The sequence below is a fragment of the Pinus tabuliformis genome, chromosome 6, assembly GCF_031772625.1.
Source record: "Pinus tabuliformis cultivar Carrire ecotype Pingquan chromosome 6, CPIR1, whole genome shotgun sequence".
Classification (NCBI taxonomy): Eukaryota; Viridiplantae; Streptophyta; class Pinopsida; order Pinales; family Pinaceae; genus Pinus; species Pinus tabuliformis.
This window is the reverse complement of record NC_142292.1, coordinates 1775542836-1775567772: the sequence shown is the minus strand read 5'-3', so window position 1 is coordinate 1775567772 and position 24937 is coordinate 1775542836. Positions and strand designations below refer to the sequence as shown.

At 36.9% G+C, this 24937-nt stretch overlaps 1 pseudogene; it reads right to left on the bottom strand.

Annotated features, from left to right (window-relative positions):
• Positions 1-6142: 6142 nt before the first annotated feature.
• LOC149266077 (serine/threonine protein phosphatase 2A 55 kDa regulatory subunit B beta isoform pseudogene) overlaps positions 6143-24937 on the bottom strand; it is a 66332-nt pseudogene continuing 47537 nt past the window's right edge.

Here is a 24937-nt window from a genome sequence, read left to right as displayed (position 1 = left end):
AACGTCAAGGCACAGGTTGTAAAGTTCTTCTTCTTTTGAATTAATACAATCAAACTCATTTTTCTCAACAAGTATCTCATGTTATTTGTTTCATGAACTCCTTGACTTTCATGTTAAATATGTTTTATGATATTGGCTTTTCAGGTGCTATTTAATTTGTTTGCTTGTTTGTGTTTGCAGATTCGCGACAAAGGAGCTCATTTGGATCGAAGGAGCGAAGGCTTCCACAAACTTGCGTTGGACCTAAGGTAGGCCCTAAAACACTTGTTTGCCTTTGTTTATAAAAGCATATTTAGATAAATATAGTGTCTGGTTGGTTTGCTTGTCATTAGGTCTTCTTTATATTCTAGGAAGGTCTATCTTGTCCGCAAGATCGACTTATTCCGTGTGACAAAATGGCGACTCCATTGGGGACTTGATTTTTTCCTTGTTTTTACTTTGACCTGAGAAACTGTGTTTTTGTTTCTGTTTTTGGCTTGTTGTGTGTAAAATTGGGTAGAGTTTGTAGATCCAGGGTTATTTTTCGTTTTTCATAGCTTTGGGAGAGGACCGCACCCTAGCCTTTTGACATAGTGCGTACCTATCCGCACCTTTGCTTTTAGCACAGAGCGATACCGCACCTGTGTTAACTGTGGGCCTGCGGACCCTATCAAAATTTTGAAAAACCTAAGATTTCCTCTGTTAGTTAGCTTATTTTTTGTTTAAAAGTTATTATCTACTGCCCAGACCTGCATATAACCTGTCAGAAGCTTTCCTTAGGTTGATTTCATTAGTGTTAGGGTTTTAGGTGAAATTCCTAGGAGTTTTGCTTGTTGGGTTTTTTCATTTTGGTCTTGTAGTGGTTCTGAGCTTAGAAGCTGTAGGGACCTCAGATCACCTTGGTGTCTACCAGCCTTCTTATGAGTCTGACCATTTATGAAATCTCCCCTTGTTGATGAAGTCGAGTCTTCATACCACGAATTTCATCTCCGTACCTTTTGACTTAAACAAAAACCAATAAAAAATAACGCTTAAAGTAAAATTCATCTAGCAATATTTTTATTTCTAGGGCTCTAATACACCAACTTAGCTTAGGCTAGTGTCTTGGAGTAGGAGAGTAATTAACTCTCCAAGACAGTAAAAACAAACAAGTCGCTGTATCTTGTGGTAGGGAAGAAATCCAATTGTTGCATTTATGCTCTGGGAAAGCTCCTCTTAAAGGAGAAGCATGAGATCGTGTCCGAACCAGTGTGGGAATCAATCCTTCCTCATTGGGAACAACGCCAGATATTCACGTATTAAAAACGGTAAACCTCAGATTAACCATTGTCGAGGAGCCTGGGGTCACTTGTTGGTAAACCTTGGATTATGTCAAGGAGCCTTCAAGGGGATTGAGCTTGCTACTTTGCCCTTGCGTGCGTATTGGATCGTAGACTGTTCCCCCAGGTATATTTGTTTCGGTTGGTAACCTTAGTGGCCATATTCTTTAGGATTCTTCCTGAGGTGACAGTGGTGGGAAGATCCCACTGTACCTGGAGCATACGTCGGCTAGACTCACTTGGATTTTCTGGGGGTTCTCTTCACTCGAGACGGTTAAGTGGAGGAACTTGTGCTAGTCTATTCATTAAGCAGGTTTCCGGGGTAACTATTCCAACCGCCATTTCTGTATTGAACTCTGCGACATTGGATTTCATCACCAACTAGTGTTTTCAGTACGGAAAGTTACTGTTTTTGTGTGTTTGATTTCCTAGATTCTTTTGGCGTGTGATTCAAATTTGTTTGGTTCTTTAGAGGCTTTAGGTGGTTTTCATTGAGATTTTACTTTGTTTCTGTGTGAAGTAGTTAAAAGTTTTTAACCGTGGCTGAATTATCGAGGAAGTCCCGTAGACTTCGGGGCCAACCTCCTGAGTTTTCACCGAGCCAGCTTGAAGGCTTGAAAGTCCTCGTAACTCCTAGAGACAGTAGAGTTGGGTCACCTGAAGAAGGAGAGTCTTCTTTGGTGGTACATCCTGATTTTCAAGCGTTAGTAGCAGATTATAATCCGCAGTCAGTGTATGTTTCCGAAGTTACTGGTAGCTTTTCATCTACTAGTGATATAGGTGAAGAACCTGAAATATCCGAGCCTGAAAGTGAATTTGCTGCTACTCCAACATCGGGGTTTGCTTCTCCAGCTTCTAGTGGTCCTGGTTCACCTAAGGTAGAAAGAGTAATCACCCAAGATCTTCCTTCTGGACTTATAGCTAATGAAGAACTTGCTACTCCAGAGAAGAAGTAGGCATCCCTATCCCTGAAAATGAACCTGTTATTGAACTAAGGGAGCGTGAATCAATTTTTTACAGTCCACCTAGGAGTAGTACTTGGTATCTTTCTTTGACTAATTTCTTAGAAAACCCAGGGTTAAGTTTTTCACCACCTCGTGTTCCTTATCACCCAACACCTAGAGGTTATTATCCTCCGTTAAATATGTCAAGACAGTCGTCCATGTTTACTCAATCGCCCGAATCCTTATTGTACGACGGTCCTTCTATTCCCTCTGGGTATCAGTCACTTTCTGGTACTTTTTCGGGAGCATCTCCTCAACCCATTGAGCAAGGGTTATTAACTGGAAGCAATGGTACTAAGCCGTTGAGCATAGAAGATATTCTCATGATGTCAGGTTCTATTCCCAATCCTCAACCTCAAGGTGGCCAGTTACTGCCTGGCGGGCAGCCTCAATTATCACCTGGGGGGCAACCTCAAGGTTCTCAATTTGCATCTGGGGGGCAACCTCAAGGATAGTACATACCTACGGGACAATACGTTCCTCAAGGTCAACCCCAGAATCAATATGTACCCCAAGGTCAACCCCAATATCAATTTATACCTCAAGGTCAACCCCAGTATCAGTACGTGCCTCAAGGGTATCAACCCCAAGGTCAGTACTCGAACCAAGGTTTCCAACCACCCTCCGGTCAAACATATGTTCAAGGAACAGGAAATGTACCTTTAAATTATCAATCCTACCCTCAACCCGGTTATGGTCCTCAATATACTCAACTTGTTATGGGTCTGCACCCCGGAATGAATATAGTGTGGGATCCATCGCAAACTCAACAGGTGTTGCAGCCAAATGTACAGTTGTCATCTGAAACTGGAAAATCCTTAGTTTCTGGTACACCCCAGCAACCAGTCCAGTCTAACATTCAAACTTCTGTACCTTCGGTAGTTTCTCAGCCTGGGCTTAGTACGCCTCGTACTCCACCTCAAGCGACTGCTACAACTGCCGCAACATCTGTTCAATCTACCCCACCTACTTCTGGATTATCAACAGCTCCGGTTTCTACTGTTCCTGTATCTACTCCTTAGACATCTTTACCACCGTCTGGATCTACGATTCAAACTTCGGTTCAGATGCCTGTAGGACAACCTGGTTCAAGTACGGTTGTCACAAGTCAACCACAATTTACTTATCAACCGTACCAGGGACAGTACCAATTCGGTCATGCTGTGCAGCAGCCAGTGTATCAGTATCAACCGTACCCTGGGTACACTTATCAACAACCTCAGCAACCCCAATACGGTCCGGTTAATCCTAGTTTTCAGGGAGGATACAAGATCCCAAATGCAATTCCTATTCCTAGTTATCCCGGATATCCTCCTCCTGGGGCTGGTCTCATGACCTAGAGTTTTAGGGACCCTAATAGTCAGTTACCATTTATCGCAACTTTGGACTTGCCTGACTTGTCGCGCCTAACGAACAATCCCGTTAATTATCTTCCGTTTTGGCCGCCAATGCTGAATAAGTTGCCTAGTGACATTCCTAAGTTCGAAGGTAAATCAGGAGAGGACCCGTCGAACCATGTGATGGCTTACCATCTCTGTTGTGCTGCTAACTCCATTTCAGATGATTCAATCCGTCTAAGACTTTTCCAGCGCACTCTAATTGGTCTCGCGGCCAAGTGGTATATTGATTTACCACGAGTCACTTTTTATAATTTTATTCAGTTAGCTACCTCGTTTTTAACTCATTTTCAGTTGCCAGTCCGATATGACAATGGCACGGAATTGTTAACTTCGTTAAAACAATCGACACCCACTTACATTTTAGATCATATTCATGAGTGGAGACATCGACGGCGTTTAGTGAAGGTTTTTATTCCGGATCAGATCTTGGTTGAGTGGTTTGTAAAATCTTTGTTGCCAAAGATCACTGAAGATGTAGCTAAAGTCGGAGTTGTTACTGAGGAGCAAGTAATTGCTCAAGCACAGTACCTTAACTTGGTCTATACTTAGTTAGGTACGTTACACGAGAAAATCCCCGATCTTCCCAAGCAAAATCAAATTGCTGCAGCTCTTTCGGGATCTCATGCTGCTGATGGTATGATTGGTACGGTTAACACTAAAAGTAAGAAGAAGTCTTCCAAGAATTCTTCTCCTATCATAACCTTGCCTGATTCTCCGACAGGAGATTCTTCTACAGAGATTTCCGCCGATATTCACGTTGTAGAGTCATCTGCAGCCAAATCAAAATCCGGTGGAAAGAAGAAAGGAAAGAAGAAGAATAAAACGGACAAAAATTCAAAGGAGAAACCTGAAAAATCGGAATCCAATGATGAAAAACGCAAACCTCGTTATCCTTGTCTCATTTGTGACGATGAACATTTAACAATGTAAACTTCGAAACGGGAACTGATACTGTTACCCGTTTTGTAGAGATAGCAAAAAAGTGACCCAATTTTGAAAAGGGGTGATGCAAAATACACATGTTTTGTAGAGATAGCAAAAAAGTGACCCGATTTTGAAAAGGGGTGATGCAAAACACATGTTTTTTTTAGAGCATAGTTTTTGGCACTTTAATTTTTTTTAATTTTTTTTTATGTACATTGTGTTTTAGAATGGTAGTGATTTTCATGCTGATTTTAAAAAGTGGTTATTCTGCATCAGACCCTTTTTTTAAAAGACCTATTTTTTGACTTTAACTTTTCTAATGTATGTAACGTAAATAATTATTTTCTAAATTTAATAATTTTGGAAGTGGTCTTCTTCTTCATATTTTCTTGTTTTTATTTTTATTTTTATTTTTTTTGGTAGTGAGGTTTTTATTGATTTGCATATTTAAAAAAGAACGTCAATATTTTGCATTTTCCATATTTTACATATTTATACATCGTTAATTAAATTTTCAATCCAAATGAAATAATTGTCTCTAAAAACAAATATAAAATTATATATAAAAAAAGACAAAAATAAAAAATAAAAAAGTGTTAAAAAATTTATCTTATAAACCATAAAACACTTTGGAAAAAAAAACAAAATTACACACACACATATATATAAATAATTAAGTCGATAAAAATTGAGAAATTAAAAAAAAAAAACATTAGCAAAAACTAGGAATAAAATTTTAAAAACAAACTAGTTTAAAAAAAATAGAAAATTAACCAAAAAATAAATTAAAAAAACTAATAAAATAAATATTAAAAAAAAAGGGTTAAAAAAATTATCTCACAAAAAAAAAAAATAGCAAAACTGGAAAAAAAAATAAAAAAAAAAACTAGTTTAGAAAGAAAAATAGAAAATTAACGAAAAAATTGAAAAAATAGTAAAATTAATATTAAAAAAACAAAAATAAATTCAAATTATAAGAAAAAAAAAAAAAAAAAAAAAACGTAATTTTTATTAAAAAAAGAAATTAATTATTTTTTATTAAACATATATATATATATATATATATATATATTGATTTTTTTTTTTTTTTTTTAAAACAACCTTTTTATTTTTATTTTTATTTTTTTCCTTAAAAATACAAATTATTAAATCTACGTTTTATATTTAAAAAAATAAATAAATAAATAAAACCTACATTAAAAAAAAAAATTTACATTTCTTTTTTTATTTAAAAAAAATTAATAAAATTAATATTCTTTTTTAAACAATTCTTTTTTTATTAAAAAAAAATTGTAACTTTTTTTTTAAACATTTTTTTTTGTTTTTTATTTAAAAATATAAATAATAAAGAAAATGATTTTTAAAATATATATATATATATATATATATATATATATATATATATATATATATATATATATATATATATTTATTTATTTAAATATTAAAAAATTATTGAAAAAAAATTAAAAATTTAAAAATTAACATTTTTTTTATAATTATTTAAAAAAAAAATTTATGAGCCCCGGCCGCGCCACCACAGGCGGCCGGTGGGCAGCCCGTCGATTCCCGGAATCGACGGACCGCCCACCGGCCGCCCGTGGTGGCGCGGCGGTGGGCGGAGGGCCTGCAAAGCTGATTGCCGCATATCAATCAGTCGTATTGTGCCCTTTGAGCTACTATATGCTAACGAGTTGCAATGAGTCAGATGGAATTCTGCTGATGTTATAACTTCATTCAGGTCTTCCATGTTGGCAGGTTTGACATCAACAATGTTGAAACTTTGATCACATATTTCCAGGTTCCATAAGTTTATTCTTAGGTCATCCGCTGATATGAAAGTTTCACCATCACTGTTGTTTGAAATAGAATTTATGTGATAATCATGAGCATGAGCATATACTCTCCGACACCTAGCAACTAAGCTTGTTTCGCTGCTGGCCACCATAGGTAAACGGAGTGAAGGGATGCCCCCAGGAGGAAATACAAAGTCATTGCTAGGGTGACCACTAGTCTGCTCCAAAGGACCACCATTGGAAGAACATGATGTATGTGATATTGGATTTATCACAGAGCTCTCCATAATCATGCTTCCATTTCCTGAAGGTGTTGATGAGTCTATGTTCATATCACACAGCTTCTTTATCTTTTTCTCATGAACCTTCCAAAACTTGACAGTTTTGTCATTTGTCGAAAGAAGAAATAGGGCACCATTAGCTGACGGGCACCACCTGATCTTATTGATTTTCTCCTCTATCTCCAAACTCTTCAAATAGTCAAACTCAGGCTCATGACTCTAGAACTCTGTCTTGAAGCGAAATTCAGGATGCCTTGTAATAGGATAATCCATTCTCTCCAACTCTTTTTGAGAATGTAAATATTTTCCATCTGTCCTCTCAAAGAGTACAACACGACCACCATGATCTCCAGTAGCAAGATGCTCACCAGTCTTATCAAACTCAATTGCTGAGATGATATCAACCTCTTGAACATCTTCTCCTGCTGCGCGTTCGCCAAAGACCTGAGAGAATTTCCAATCGAGAGGTGGCGGCACCCCGGACGATGTTGCTGCTGTTGCCGCCTACCTTAGAGAGGTTCAACAAGCCCTCGGTCTCATGGATCTGGGAGGAGCCGAGGACCACGTCTAGATTTTCATATCCGCCGGGCCACGATGACGAAGGCGGGGAGCTTATCTCGACCGAGGAGAGCGGCAAATTGATGTCCGGGGGTTTGTGCTGCTCCTCCTCGTGGGCACCAGAATCCATGGAGAGCAGCGTCGAGGGGGCGTGGTGATGATTGTTATTGTGATGATGATGGTGATTATTGTTGTGGTGATTCTCCATAGAGAGCGATGTCAGTAGGGCCTCTGTCATCTTTGTTGCTGGGGGATGGAATGGGATGATTCTTCTTTCTTCCTCCTCCACCTTTTCATAGTATTAGATACTATAATTACCCCACGGCTGTAGCCTCAGCAATGACTGTATGGGATATTGACTTTCTTGCAGATACTATCCAGGCTGAAACCTCATTTTTGGTCTTGGAATATGACCTAAAACTGCTTCTAGTTAGCTCCAATCTCATCATTCCCAGATGTAACATAACATATTAACAACACAGGGCCCAAACCTTGCAGGAGTGCAAGTCTGCCCCTTAAGGACCACCAGCAGGTTAAATCAGGCAGTTTGGTTTTCTCTGCACAAAATGATATAGCTGCATGTGCCAGTAGCCCGGAGTATTGTAGGCTTTGACATCCAATGAGTTCCCCTTAAATACTGTATCTTTACGAGTAGCTCTTGTTTGTTGGGATCAACCCCCATTTTTCCACATTATCACGATGGTGGTAGCATGTTCTGCACTCATCACATCATTAAAATTTGTAAAAATAATTATGTAAATAACTGCAACCACATGTAAAACAACCAATGTTATGGATTCATTAGAAAGCTTTGGCCTTTGATATCAAACGTTTGGTTTGTAATCAACAAGTGCACATTCCCATCCCACGAAAAGTGTAGTATGAGTAAGAGCCAGGATCAGTGCTGCACTGAGCAACATGCATATTGTCATCATTAAGGCCATGAGCTTGTGCAAGAATCTTGTTGCATACTGGAAGCAAGATGGCCAGTTGACATGGCAGTGACTGCATTCAAGCATGCTTCCATTTCTTCAATCAATTTATGCAACGGGAAGAGGCTGTGTATGAACTAAACAAAGCCCCGCCAATCCCTCCAGAGAAGTTGACTTCTTCAAGGTATCAGTAATTTCCACCTCAAACCAATTTATCCTCTTCTTTTATTTATGATAATGTGTATTCTCTGTAGATATTACTAAAATTGAAAGGAATATCATCATTTAATTGTTGTATACTACAGCCCATGAAGCTTTGTTGGAAAGGCACACAAGTATGAACCAAACATTATGCAATCATTGATTCTTATGTTTTAATAGTTCCAATCATTCCAGATAGAATGAGAGAAAGTTTGGATAATGATTGATATATTTTTTTTCACCACAATCGATGTATCTACATGTATTCAAATTTTCTTACCTTTAAAGCTTGATGGATGCCATTTGAATAAATTGTGTTACAAGAAGTAAGTTCACCCACGCATAAGATATGCTAATTCTCACACAAGATATGCTAATTGTTTTTTTGGCACCCCATTGATGACAGTTCATCAATGACAGTTAAGCATGCCATCAACGTTGGTTTCTTAGCAGTTCCTCTTTGGCTATCAGCGATGGACATGCCAAAGATGTTCACCTTCCTCTTTTTATTTCTTAGATTCCACTGGTTTGACCTTGACCAATGGTGATCGGTAGTCAAGCAGACGAGAGAATGAAAATTACTTGGTTTAAGTCCAGATGACACATGACCTGACACTTGACCCCTTAAGCTTCTCTTATTAAACTTGACTGGCATCATGCTAGCCACAATCTTTGCTAACCCTTGAGAAAGAAGATAGAAATAGCTATACATGCACCCAAATATGTCCTTTCCTGTATGGGCATCATTCATAAAGAACTTCTTGAAATTATGCAACACAACCATGCCTGATAAACTAACTCTGATTTCACTACGCACCATCTTGTCATCCCATCAAGCCACTTGAAACATGTTACTGATATAAATATTCTCTTCGGCCACCTTTTGCACAATTTAACCATGAAGAATACTTGCAGCCCCTCCGCCCACCGCCGCGCCACCACGGGCGGCCGGTGGGCGGCCCGTCGATTCCCGGAATTGACGGGCAGCCCCTCCGCCCACCGCCGCGCCACCACGGGCGGCCGGTGGGCGGCCCGTCGATTCCCGGAATTGACGGGCCGCCCACCGGCCGCCCGTGGTGGCGCGGTCGGGGCTCATAAATTTTTTTTTTTTAATAATTAAAAAAAATGTTAATTTTTAAATTTTTTAAATTTTAATTTTTTTTTAATAATTTTTTTATATTGAAATAAAAAAATATATAATTTTTTTTTAAAAATCATTTATTATTATTATTTATATTTTTAAATAAAAAACAAAAAAAATGTTTAAAAAAAAGTTATAATTTTTTTTTAATAAAAAAAGAATTTTTTAAAAAAGAAAATTAATTTTATTAATTTTTTTTAAATAAAAAAAGAAAATTAATTTTATTAATTTTTTTTAAATAAAAAAAGAAATGTAAATTTTTTTTTTTTAAATTTAGGTTTTATTTATTTATTTATTTTTTTAAATATAAAACGTAGATTTAATAATTTGTATTTTTAAGGAAAAAATAAAAATAAAAATAAAAATTGTTTTAAAAAAATTATAATTTTTTTTTAAATAATAAAAAAGGTTGTTTAAAAAAAAGAATTAAATTTTAATATATATATATATATATATATATATATATATATATATATATATATATATATATATATATATATATTTAAATAAAATATGTATGTTTAATAAAAAATAATTAATCACATAACCAATCTTTTGTCGACGCGTTTCGAACCAACCAGTGTGGTTCATCATCAGGACAAGTTGAAGAACCAATCCGGCTTAGCTTGATTAAATAGAGGTGCAGAGACTCCAACGTTTATAATGCCAACGGCTAATTTTGACCAATGACCTTAGTCAAATTAGTTAATTGATATTCTTAAAAAAATTTTAATAAAGGAATTCATTTGTTAATTTAAAAATAAATAAATTTATTATTAAATATTAAGAGAATTCCTAGGTAATAACCATATCCTAATAATCTAGTTATAATGGTCATTTCACATTTAATAGATAATTTATATTTGATATTATTCCAATATATTTTTTAATTACAAGTAAAAAGTAATAAACACTATTAACATTAGGTAATTGGTAATAATGGTAAGTTAGATCTTTAGAATATATTATTTTTATCTATCATTTAAAAATAATGGTCCATTCAAAATTAAAATAGTAAGTTATATATGTTTATTAAATAATCTACTTAATAATTTACAATTCCAACCAAATTGTTAAATCATAATTATTCCTAGAATTTTGCTCCCTAAGGTAAATATAAGATTTTAGGGTTGTTAAAGTCCATGTTTAATAATCATAGTATAACTAATATTAATGGTATATCATAAATATCTTTTAAACATAATGGTCAAATACTCAATATAAATTCAATATTTCAAGTTTAAATATATTAACACTAATAATATTGGTATATCATAATTTATCCTTAAATATTCTATATCCATTAATAATCCATATTTATTCAAATATTATTTATTCCAATAAAAATATTAAGGTTAGGTAAATATATAATTATAAAAAAGGTTTAAAAAGGTTTTATTAGACATTAGTTAAAGGGAAACTCGATTCTAAGGATATAATAGAAATAATAATGAAATTATGGAAAAAATCAAATCTAATTATAAATTGTCCAATAGAATCAAAAACAGGTTAAGGTTAATACACCAGGTAGCCCGAAACTAAATTATAACCTATTAATGACTTAAACACTCCATAATAATAGGACAAACCTGCCAAAAGAGAAATTAAAGGAGGGGAAGACAGAAACCCTAAGACCTAACACAAAGGGGAATGAGGAGGCTAGGAAGACAAGGCTGGGACCCAGCAACGGCTAATCTTCCAGCCATCATCCCTATTAAGATTGTTCGGCCTTTTCTCAATCTCCAGGGCCTCTCTATTTAATCAAGCTAAGCCGGATTGGTTCTTCAACTTGTCCTGATGATGAACCACACTGGTTGGTTCGAAACGCGTCGACAAAAGATTGGTTATGTGATTTTGCCGAAGATTATCTAAACAATGTTATGGATCACAGCAGTCTAAATTCCTTAAAAAATAATTACATTTTTTTTTTTTAATAAAAATTACGTATTTTTTTGTTTTTTTTTGTTTTTATAATTTGAATTTATTTTTGTTTTTTTTTTAATATTAATTTTAGTAGTTTTTAAATTTTTTCGTTAATTTTCTATTTTTTTTTTAAACTAGTTTTTTTAAATTTTAATTATTTTTTTTTCCAGTTTTGCTAATGTTTTTTTTATTTTTTATTTCTCTATTTTTACTTACTTAGTTTATATATATATATATATATATATATATATATATATATATATATATATAATTTTGTTTTTTTGTTTTCCGAATTTTTTTATGGTTTGTGAGATAATATTTTTTAACATTTTTTTTATTTTTATTTTTATCTTTTATATATATTTTTATATTTGTTTTTTAAGTAATCAACATTTTAATCTTAATTTTAGTAATTTTTTTTTTGTTTGTTAATTTTCTATTTTTGTAGATCTAGTTGGTTTTTAATTTTAATTTTTAGTTTTTTAGTTTTTTTTTTTTGACCTACTTAATTTTCTTGTTTTTTTTTAATGTTTTTTTTTTCTTTTCCTTTTTTTTTTTGGGCAATTTTTTTTTTATGTTTTACAAGATAAATCTTTTTCTTTTTTTCTCTCCATTTTTTTAAATATTTTTTTTACTATTTAATTGTTTATAGTTTTTTTTTTTTTTTTAGTTTTTTAATTCTTATCATTAATTTTGTTTTTTTTACATTTTTATGATTGACTGTTTTTTTTTTTTCGTTTTTTATTTTTATTTTATATTTTCCTTTTAGTATATATTTTAATCTATGTTTTGTTATTTTTTTTAAACTTTTTTTTTGTGTTTTTTCATTGTTTAAATTTATTTATTTATTTTTATTTTTTTTAATTTAATGTTTTTCGGATTCATGATAAAATATTTTACACCATTATTTCTAAATGTTGAAATTTTACTGTTGAAAAAAAAAAGTGTTCTCCCAGCATCAACACTTTTCGTTTTGATGGTGTTTTTTGGATATTTTTTGCTCAAAAAATTTGTTTTCACCGCCATTTTTAAAACATGTTGAAAATTTACCCAAGAAAAAAAAAGGTGTTATTCCAGCATCAACACTTTTCATTTTTAGCACTATTTTTGATGTTTTTTCGAGGTTTTTTGGCCAGAGTTCCCATTTTGAGTTTATAGTTCCCGTTTCATAGTTTACATTGTTATTTTACAGGAGGCTGTCCTCATCGTGCAGAGGTTGCGAAGATTGTCAAAGGTTCCCAAACGCCTGCTGTTTTGAAGGATCCTTTTCCAGCTCAAGACAGTAAGATGATAGGTTCTTCCTCAAATGCCAATGAAGAACCCATATTGATGATGTCCCATGTTAGGATTGTGACTCGATCGCATGATTATGGTAGTAAAAGTCTTGTTGATGGTAAAGAAGCAGAATCTTCTCATTCTAATCCATCAACCTCAGCTCTCGGTTCCGATCCACTACAGATCGAGAAACCTAATCCAGACTTGGTAATCAAACCGCCCGCCAAGGGTATACTTCGAAAGTCAGCTTTCAATCCACATGCGAGAGTGGATCAGAACTATAACATCGTTAAGGATTTAACTTTTTCACCCTCAGCAATGTCGGCTTTGGAGGTGCTCAATCATGTCCGGCACAGCGTAAATTACTTTTGTCGGTTATAGGAGCTGTGACATTCAGGACTCGAACCTAATGATTTTCGATCTAGAAAACAGTACACCGCGCTTACCTCATCAAATGGCTTTCCAGATTTCAGTGATAGTAAAAAACAAGCCTATTCATCGGACTGTAATTGATGAGGGAGCCTCAACGTGTATTATTTCGATACAGTGTTGGAGATTGATTGGTTCTCCTTCGCTAAATCAATCCCCGACGACTCTAAAGGCCTTTGATGGCCGTGGGTTTCATCCTTTTGGCATTCTACAAGATTTTCCTATAGGGGTTGAAGGAAAAATCGTTAATCTAGATGTGGAGGTGGTTGATGCCCCTCTAGATTACAACCTTCTCTTGGGTCGAAGTTGGTCTTATGCTATGACAGCAGTCGTTTCATCGGTCTTTCGGGTTATAAAGTTTCCTCATAATGGAAAGATCGTAACAATAGACCAGCTGACTTACTTTTCATCCGACCCAGCCTCTTCTGAAAGTATTCAGCATTGTTTAGAAAGTATTCTTAAACGTTGCAGAGACTCCTCGGTTATTGTTGCAATATAACCGTTGGGATCTCTACACACTCTATTTAATCAAGCTTAGCCAGATCAGTCCTTCAACTTGTCCTGACGATGAACCACACTGGTTGGTTCGAAACGCGTCGACAAAAGATTGATTATGTGATTTTGCCGAAGATTTTCTAAACAATGTTATGGATCACAGAAGTCTAAATTACTTAGTATTCAGCATGTCGGTAAAACGACTATCTCGTATAAGGATGTTGGAGTAGGACTAGTTAAAGATGCCGGTTTACTGGGAACTTTTCCTTTTCCTCCGATCAACGCATCGTCTTCATTTGCAACCATTCATATGATTACGTCAGAAACCATTGTTTATGATGATCCTTGGATCATTCCTTCTGAATCTGAGATAGACTCATTTGGTGATGTCATGCCTTTGAGTCCATATGAAATTGCATATGAGGCCGTGCAATCGTTCACCAACCCATTTTCAACCGAAATTGACCTAATGAATATGGTCCGTGAAGAATCACTTTTCACATCAAGCTCGGATTCGATCACGTTTTCTGAACTTGTTCACTCTGATGAGCAAATTCGTGAAATCCTATGTGTAGATGATTTACCATGGGAAGATCTCCATCACAGATCTTCGTTTTTACCCGAGAATGATCGTTTTGAAAATGATTTTTCATCAATTTTTACAACTAAATATGTCAAGGAACCTTAGAATCCAATGAAACATCCCGATTCAGAGTTAAATTTGGGAAACATCTCTCGAACTATTCCTATTGACATTTCGGTTAAGCCTGGAATTGTTGAGAACATTCATATAGGTGCCTCGTGTATAGATGACGAAATTCAAATATATAAGGCCCTATTTCAAGAATTCCGCAACGTGTTTGCCTGGTCCTATGAGGAAATGCCATGAATTGATCCCGCGATTGTTGTTCATGAGATCAAGACTTACCCGGACGCTAAACCCGTTCGGCAACGTTTGCGTCAGATTCACCCAAGAAAAGTTGCTGCAATTAAAGCAGAAGTTGAAAAATTACTCAACGCAGGTTTCATTTATCTGATCCCGTTAACGGATTGGGTATCGAATATTGTTCCGGTTAACAAAAAGCAGGGAAAAATAAGAATATGTATCGATTATAGGGACATCAATCGAGCCTGTCCAAAGGAAAATTACCCAACTCCCTATATCGATCAAATCATTGATGATTGTGCCGGCAGCGAAATATTCTCCTTCAGGGATGGTTTTTCCAGATACAATCAAATCAACATTCTACCTGCTGATCAACCAAAAACGACTTTCATTTCTCCATGGGGGACATTTTCTTATTGCAAGTTACCTTTTGGGCTCAAGAATGCTGGAGCAACTTTTCAAAGGGCCATGTCTTATGCGTTTCATGACATCAAGCACATTGTGCAACCCTATCTCGATGACTTGCCTGCTCATTCATTACATCGAGTTGATCACCTTGTCCATTTACGAGCAATCTTTATGAGGTGTAGGCATTATCGGATTCGGTTGAACCCACACAAATGTGTCTTCTGTATAGAAACGGGTCGATTTCTGGGGTTTGTAGTTTCGAAAGCCGGCATTCGCGTCGATCCCTCGAAGGTCGAAGCTATTGTCAAATTGCCTCCTCCTTCGAGTCTTCGCCAACTCCAAAGTTTGCAAGGGAAAGCAAACTTTTTACGACGATTCATTCCTAACTACGCCGAGGTTACAAAGGGTTTTACCCGGTTGTTGAAATAGAATACTCCATTCTATTGGGATGAGATAGCTTAGAAATATTTTGATGCACTCAAACACGCGTTGACCCATGCACCGTTATTGCATCCTCCCAACTACAACCAGGATTACTTCTTGTATCTCGTCGCCTCTCATTCCACCATTGGAATGGTCTTAGTTCAGGAAGATGAATTCGGAACTGAGCATGTGATATATTACCTTAGTCGAACTTTAAATCCAACTGAGCTAAAATACTCACATGTGGAGAAATTGGCATTGGCAGCTATTCAAGCTGTCCAATGTTTTCGTCACTACATTTTACTACGTAAAACTACAGTAATTTTGGATTGCAACCCTATGATCTACATTTTGACCAAGCAATTGCTAGGGGGCAAGTACTCTAAATGGATTGTCATCCTGCAGGAGTTCAACTTGGAATTTGAGAAATGTAAGTCTAAGAAATCTTTAGTCTTTACGGAGTTAATGTGTGATTTCCCGTGTACTGATACGGAAACTGTGGCGAAGGAGCCCATTGCGGACGAATCCTTGTTTCTAATCAGCACTTTAGATCCGTGGTATGGGGATATCATCGTTTATCTCTAGACCCAATCCTTTCGGCCAGAAATTTGAAGGTCAGAACATCGGAAAATACGATTCCAGTCCCAACAATACAGGATTATTGGAAATACTCTTTATCGCCGTGGGGCGGACTCTATTTTTTGACGTTGCTTAAATCATGAGGAAGCTGAAAGGGTTCTAAATGACTGTCACTCTGGAGAGTGTGCCGGTCATATGTCTGGGTATGCCACAACCCAAAAGATATTGCGCGCTGGCTACTTCTGGCCGTCTTTGTTTAAAGATTGTATTACTACGGTTCGAAATGCCACAAATGCCAAATTTTTGATCGAATGATGCACGCTCCACCTGCTCCTCTCCACCCTATAATTGTTGTTGGTCCTTTTGCCAAATGGGGTATCGATTTTATTACATGTAACCCTCACTCGGTCGGGGGGCATGCGTATATCATCCTTGCAGTTGATTATTTTACCAAGTGGGTCGAGGCGATGCCTACATTTAAGGCAGACGACAAGACAGCTGCAATTTTCGTGTTCAATCATATAATTGCTAGGTTTGGTGTCCCACAAATGATAATCACTGATCATGGGCATCATTTTCGAAACGTTATGATGACCGAACTTACAGGCCAGCTTGGTTTGCGTCACGATGTTCAACCCCTTACACAAGCTAATGGTCTGGTTGAATCCATCAACAAAGTTTTAGTCATCATGATCCGACGAATCATTGGGATTCATCGGTCGAATTGGCATAACATGCTATTTTCAGTGCTTTGGGCGTACCGAACTTCAGTAAAAACATCAACAGGGTTCACTCCTTTTCAACTAGTCTATGGTTTGGAAGCTGCGTTACCCATTTAATGCGAAATCCCATCACTGCAAATGGCCATTGAGTTACTTCTAGTAACTTCCGAAGAGGAAAAGTGTTTGTTATACTTGGCGCAATTAGATGAGAATCGACGTAATGCTGCATTGGCGATCGAAACTCACGCACAATGTATGAAAGCTCAGTATGATCGAAATGTGACCCCTCGAAATTTTTCGGAAGGAGATCTAGTCTTAGTTTACGATCAAGCTAATGATAAATTAAGTGCTGGAAAATTCGTTCCTATGTGGCATGGTCCCGATGTTGTTAAGCAAAAGCTAGCAAAAGGGGCCTATGAATTGGTAGACTTTGACAGGGACTCTTTAGGTAAACCTAGAAATGGTCTTTACTTAAAGAGGTATTATGCTTAAAGATGGGTATGGAGATTTTTAGTTAGGATATCTTTTCTTTCTATCTGGTGTGTTTTAGTTTAAACAGTGTGCTTAGCTTAGAGAGTGTTGTTTCGTCATTATTCCTGCTTATCTTGGTTTTACTCTTGATATTGCAGATTTCGATGCCTCTCCAAACATACATTGGTTTCGTTGATGGTGCTTGTCGTAATACAAGGAACATTTCTTCCGCAGCTTGGGTTATCTATTCGCCCTCTGACGAGTTAGTATCTATGCATGGGGTAAGCCTCGTTCAAACAACGAACAACATTGCCGAGTATAGTGCAGTGATTGAGTTATTATCTGAATCTATTTCATTTGGGATTCGGAGTTTGATAGTGAGGTTAGATTCTGAACTCGTTGTATTACAACTTAATAGAGTGTATGCCATTAGAAATCCAGTGTTATTAAGATTATTTTTGAGAGTGCGTCTCTTGGAACGTGAATTTTATTATATTTAATATCAGCATATTCCAAGATCTTTAAATACATTAGCAGATGCAATTTCTTCTCGAATGTTAAGTAGACATTTGCAATAATCATACATGTAAATTTAAAACCATTCCATAACATGATTTACAAGATAAGCCGGTAATAGTGATATATATATATATATATATATATATATATATATATATATATAGGAGTGTGTCAAAAAATATATCGTCCTCAATCATAGGTTGAAAAACACCTTATGATCGACAAAAATGATAAGTACAAAAAACAAAAATGTCATATGTGCCCACAATAGGCAATCATCCTATCACTGGTGATGATCTCGATAAGAAACCACTGCATGGGCCACCTTGCAAAGGAACCTCCTAAAATGTCCTGGGACCCAATCACATAGCGCTGAAGTCGACGAGGAATGTCATCTATAGTGGTTTCCGGAATATCTCCTGTCAAGCGCTCGAGATGACCCTCCAACTCGGCCAAAACCTCTGCTGATTCGTCCGGTGGAGCTGGCGCGGCTGCAAATGGTTGTTTCCTCTTGTAAGGCTGGAGAGCGACTGGTCGTTGTGGACCCACATCTGCATTTGAAACTTTTGCTATCAGTTTTGGAACGATGGAAAAATAAAAAAAAATTAAAATAGAAAAAATGTTGAAAATGATTTTACCTGAGTCATCCCATTGCTCTCCTGGTGGAAGAGCCATGTCTAGGTCACCACGAAAATCTACCCTAGCGTAAGGGAAGTCCTGAATAGAAAAGGCCTGGTTTTCTAACCATTGGAAATACTCAGTTTGAATCGAGTAACCTCTGTCCTCTCGTCTGGGTGACGGGCCATAACTGCGACCCATCGCATTAGTTTGGGCTCTCGAGGAAGCCCAACTCCAACAGTAAGGTGCTGCAGGATCAACATGGGAACCCTCTTCAGACCAAAACTCACAACCAAAGCCCCATAACCAAAGGTCTTTAGTTGTCTGTTCTTGTCCCTGGTCAGTTGGCTTTTCACATTGGCCAACACAGCATCGCACCAGTTGAAGATAGTGCCTCGAAAGCAATCAACTGTCATACACATCTGGGATCCGGTGGCAATATGTAATGCGCCACTCCCGCAAATTCTGGTGACAGTAAACGCGATCACCATGAGTTCAGGACGGGATATGGTTTTTATGTCTATCCCTTTGTCTCTAGCCTAGCTATTGCAGAACTCTAGCCGGAGGCTATCGACAGACTGGCCACCTGGCCTAGCCCCAAATAGAGTCAAGTCTTCGCCTCTCTTAGGTAAACTAGTCAAGAAATATATGTCCGTTGGCTCGATTTCGAGCTGGTGGCCACCAATGAAGAAGCACTGGTCTTGTATGCTCCATTTGTCAACCAACCACTGTAAGAAATCCACCTGAGCCCTCATGCCAGGAATGGCCCAGAATTTGTACAGGCCGCACGCCTTCAAAGCATCAAGCGAAGCCTGACGATTCCATGCGGCAGCATCCACATCCTCATGCTCTCGTTCACGCCAATCTAGCATGATGTACTCTCTGCATCAAGTAAAAAGATAAATTAGGATGCTAGAAATTATTTTGTTTGGGCCAATTTTGAGAAATTTTGGGTTAAAAACCCTTGCAGCGGGGACCGCACCCTCCGGGTTAGACACAGTGCGTGGGACCGCACCTTGTCTACATGGAAGGTGCGGACCCCTGACTTTTTCCCAATGGAGAAAAAGTCAGGGTCCGCAGGCCAGCAGTGGTACACCTGTGGGCCCCCGCGCGCGGGTTTTAAGCCTAAAAACCCTCCAAAAAATGAAATGAAAGCCTAAAACAAGAAATGAAACGGTTAAAAATAAAGAGTAGGATGATGTGGATTACCTGGAGAAGACGACGTTCGATTCCGACGGTTGGATTTTCCGCAATCTTCATGGGAAGTTTTTTGAACAAAAGCACTATTTTCTCACCCAAAACTCAAATGGTAAAAATGAATTGATAAAGGCCCTTTTTATAAGTTTTTTTAGTAAATAAATTGCAAATTTGTTTATGTTTCACTTTGGAAAGGTATTTTTGCAACATTTGTACCCATTTCAAACAGGTATGAGTAATATTTGCGTTTTTGTTCAGGATAATAGATTATTCAGGTGAAATCTATCACTTTCGACGAAAAAACATTTAGAGTCATCTTTAAGCTCTTTTCTGACTCCTAAAACATGAAAAGATTGCCAAGTTTTTCTTTTAAACTCGTTAAAATGGAATTAAAAGACAGTCCACTTACATCGCTTTTCTGACCGTAAAAACATGAAAAGTTTGCCGGATTTTTGTCATTTCAAATTCGATATTGGTTATAAAATGACGTGTCGTTGATCGCTTTTTTACTTTTCCGGATCAAGGGCACTAATTACGAAAAGTACTCCTTGGTTGTAAAAGATCAAGCGGTTCTCTCAAGTATTATTTTATACTTTTTCAAGCTTGGGAGACACAAATTTACGAAAAAATTCAACCCTGGAGTTTTCTTAAGTTTTTTCAGACTCTCTAAAATTTAAAAACGCCAAGTTTCTCCTATATTGGACTCGTTAAAATTTCACAGTAAAGGACCTGTTCAATTACAAACAGGAACGAACCACTCCTTCTTAGGGTTCGAATTTAAACTAAGTTGGACTCATCCGAAGGATGAGTTTATAATCAAGAAAATGTTATCCTCCTCAAGCTTGTCAAAAATAAAGAGGTACTTGCCAGAAATGGTGGGGGAAAAGAGAGAAAAATGAGCCTGTTTGTGGCGCAAGTTTATTCTAAAAAACTCACTTTGGGTTAATTCTAGATGATTCTAGAAGGAATTTTGACGTGGATTTGTTGCTCTTAGGTGGTTCATGCATCCCAAAAGAAAAGGAGCTAATCCCTTGATGAGAGGAGCTATCCCTTTGAAGGAGGGCTTTATCCCTTTGAAGGAGGACCTAGTAACTTCCCTCCATTGCACTATAAATTCAGGCATTGGGTTGGTTGCTAGAGAGGTTAGAAGCTGAACGTTTTTTAGGGTAAATGCTGGTGAAATCAAGACTTCCTAGTTGAGCTTAAGAGGAGAGATCATATACCTTTTTGGCTTCATTGGGAAGTGAGTGAAACTTGTCAAAGTAGAGGATACTTCTTGCTGGACCCCGGGAGGAGCTTGTACAGCGTCAAGGCACAGGTTGTAAATTTCTTCTTCTTTTGCATTAATACAATCAAACTCATTTTTCTCAACAAGTATCTCATGTTATTTGTTTCATGAACTCCTTGACTTTCATGTTAAATATGTTTTATTATATTGGCTTTTCAGGTGCTATTTAATTTGTTTGCTTGTTTGTGTTTGCAGATTCGCGACAAAGGAGCTCATTTGGATCGAAGGAGCGAAGGCTTCCACAAACTTGCGTTGGACCTAAGGTAGGCCCTAAAACACTTGTTTTCCTTTGTTTATAAAAGCATATTTAGAGAAAGATAGTGTCTGGTTGGTTTGCCTGTTATTAGGTCTTCTTTAGATTCTAGGAAGGTCTATCTTGTCCGCAAGATTGACTTATTCCGTGTGACAGTACCAAACCTCAGAGGAGACAAATCTTGCTAGGAAAGTGACTTCTTCTTCCAGTCTGGAAGCTAACATAGAATAATTGTGATCCATGTCCCTTGTGCTATCTTCTGGAAATCTGCGTGAGTCCCTTTGAGTTGATGCCTCTGCATCATGCGCTTGACCCATAGCCGATTCTTCTCTCTTGTTTCTAGATCTCTACTCTGATACCATGTGAACATTTCTAACCTGAAATTCTACTGCAACTACTGATTTATTTCACCTACTTATTCTTCACAATAATTTATTTACGAAATCCCTTCAGAAAATATTAAAATAAATTCTATAGCAGTTATCACATAATTACACAGAGAAAATACATACACAAGAATCAATCACATCAACACAGTTGTTTTTGGACAATTGTCCCTAGAAAAACCCAATGCGGGAAAATCGGTGCAACAGATGAGAGTTTTATTAATCTTCAACAACAATCACTTTTACAAGGAATTATTTTACAAAGAAACTGAGAGAAAACACATGAGACTTTCCCATGGAAACTTTCTGACACCTTGGAGACCCTTCTCCCTCTTCTGTGTCACTTCTACGTCACTTTGTGTGGCTTTGCATGGCTCTGCGTCCCTCTACTTCATCCTACGTGAGGTTTGCGTCTCCCCTGGACTGTGTCTCCCTATGCAGTGTCTCTCAATGTCCCTGTGTCACCTCCTCCTTAGTCACTGACTGTTGTTGATGCCCTCCTCTTCCTCCAGCCTACAACTCTGCCTTTGAAACCGATCTCCTTCTCTTTGAGAATCGATTTTCCTTGAGATACTAAGTATCTACCAGTGTGTCTCCAAATGATCCTCAAATCTTCTCTTATACTTTTCCTGTTGATGAATCAATGACCAAGATTAAGTTTCTAATCAACGACTAAGATTAAAACAAACTTGATCCTCGTATCTTAGAAACTTATCACCCTTATCTTTATTAATACCCATTAATATTTTAATTTTCCTAAGTTTAGACTTAGGAAACCATTAAAAATATTAATTATTATAATAACTCCCCATTCAAGTGGAATTTCTCCAAATGATTTCTGGGTCTTGGAGATCTCATGTGCCTTAGCATCTCCACCAAACTTCAAGGCTAGAGCACATTCGATGCTACCAAAAATTAACACAATTATCTCCATAAGCTACAACACCTCTGACAGACCTGCAAACACATTTGTAGCACCATCATCAAGCCATCACCTCACTACAACAAGTCATCCTCATAAGCATATACATGAGGATCTAATGAAGACCTAGTTGACAAGTTAACTAGTGTACCATCAAACCATCAACCATCATATGTAGGTCTGATCATCATCCACCAATGCCATCATATGATACCATGCCATCAAGTGTGTCATCATCAATAGGATCAATCATCAATCACAACACATACCAACACACACGAACTACTCCATCAAACTACATCAACATGAGGTTGACATAAGTGCATGACCTGATAAGGTTGACATCATAAGAATGACATCAATGCCAACACACAATGATACCAATTCCAACTCAACTAGCTGCAACCATACTACAATGAATGACACCTACACATAATCTAGTATACAATGGTTGACATTAATGCCAACATGAGCTATCTATCATCATAAACCATGCCGACATCAACTAGTTGGATCCATTCACACCATCATGCCAACAAACTCCCCATGAATGCCAACAATCTCCCACTTTGGCATTGATGTAAACCATATGCAAACTCCAAACCATCATCCTCTATTTCTCCCCCCTTGACATCAATGGAAAATGGAAAAATCCATATAGTAAGGAAGCAAGAACTGAAGTACATATTGGAGCAACTAACATGGTTGAAAAATAATGCATCAGAGGTCATCCATGTCTCCATACAAGCAGCAAGAAATATCCTCTATCTCTCCACAAATCAGAAGCAGTAAGAAACAAATATATCCAAGCAACATTTAGAGTAACTTATCCAACCATCAACATCATCATAATAGCAACTATGAGCAAGATCAAGTACATGCATCAATATGCACATAAGCATCAATCCATCTCTCCTCCTCATAGCAACATCATATGATCATCATCATAAAATGCATCACCATCCACATAAGGCAACCACACACAATCTCTGCCATAACTACATAGCAACAACTACCAAAATATCTCATCACATGAGGCCAAAAACCCCAACTGTAATAGCATAGCATGAGACATACCATGAACACCTCCAAGCGGATCGTAAAGCCAATAATGTACAACGAAAATAATAAGAGAAAATAGTGCTCCCGCTCAACACGTGCCATCTCCAAGCTGTAGAGATACCAATTGTTGGATTGAAATGTCCGCTTCCGCTATAAACAATGCTTCCTTTAACAAATAGAAGCACCATATGGACCAAGACTCCACATGACCATGACTCAAGTGACATATACATTGATAAATACATGGTTGTAGCAGTGACATAAGACCTCATACATAAATCATATATGACCATAACATGACCTCATGATTCATGACTATAAGACCCAAAATGTAGTACAACATAAGTGCATGGCTCCATGAGCTTACTACATGAATATATTAATGAAATACATGGCTTCTCTAATCATCTCCTATGGATCAATGACTCAAATACATAATACATCATGATTATTACATTATCATTAGCCCATACATGTGGCTACAAAATGACTCCATAAGACTCCTCCAAAACAAGTCTATCACCATGATGACTCAACATACTAATGTATGGACTCTCAACCAATACATAATGATGAAAAATGGAAAATACATGGTTCTAGAAATCATCATATAACATCTTATACATGGCTGGTCCATGTCACATGTCATCTCAATACATCTTGGAGTCATGATCACAATCTATGCATGGTTGCACATCTTTTCAACCAGATGTTAGTGGAAACCAAAAACATATACATGGTTGAAAAATGTTCTCTTCTTTCTACTCATGAAATACATATAAATTTTCTACAAACACATGCACAAAAAGGAATTAAAGAGACAAAATAAATCATGAATCTCAAAACCATTCATAACTCACCTTGAGTTCAATATACCTCCAAAACATAGACTGATCCTGTGGACTTGAAAGTGCATGAAGGCTAACATGAACTCATCATATGCTACTGCAAACTCCATCATAAACTCCCCATGAGGTTGTGCACCTCTCATGAATTATGTAGTCCTCTATGAATATGCATGAAATAACGATGGACTACAGGAGGGAATGCTTTTCGCCACTTGAAGAGTTGTTGCTCCTTCTTTCTCCACAGAGTCTTGGGTTGCTTCTTCTCTTCCTTGACTTTCTTCTTATCTTCCTTCACTTTCTTCCTTTCTTTCTTCACTTGCCTTGTGTTAGATCCTCTTTGCTTTTACTACCTTTGTTGATTTTGGCTTGAATAATGGGGCAACAAACAATCTTTTTCCATATGGCCAAATCTATGGAAAATATAACACTCGACATGGCCAAGATATGTAGCAAGAGGGCTAGATCTCCTACTTCTCATGCAAGATCTAAATCATGCATGCAATGTGCTTCTTCTCCATTAGTTAGACTTGCACTCTATTGCCTTATGGAAAAATAAGTTACATGAGTAACATAGTTACCGATCAAATGAGAACTATTACCTCAAAACAGGCACTCTAGTCCAACCCCCAAAAAACATGAAAAAACAGGTTGAAAACAAAAAGTGTTGATGCAGGGATAACAATTTTTTTTTGGGGTAC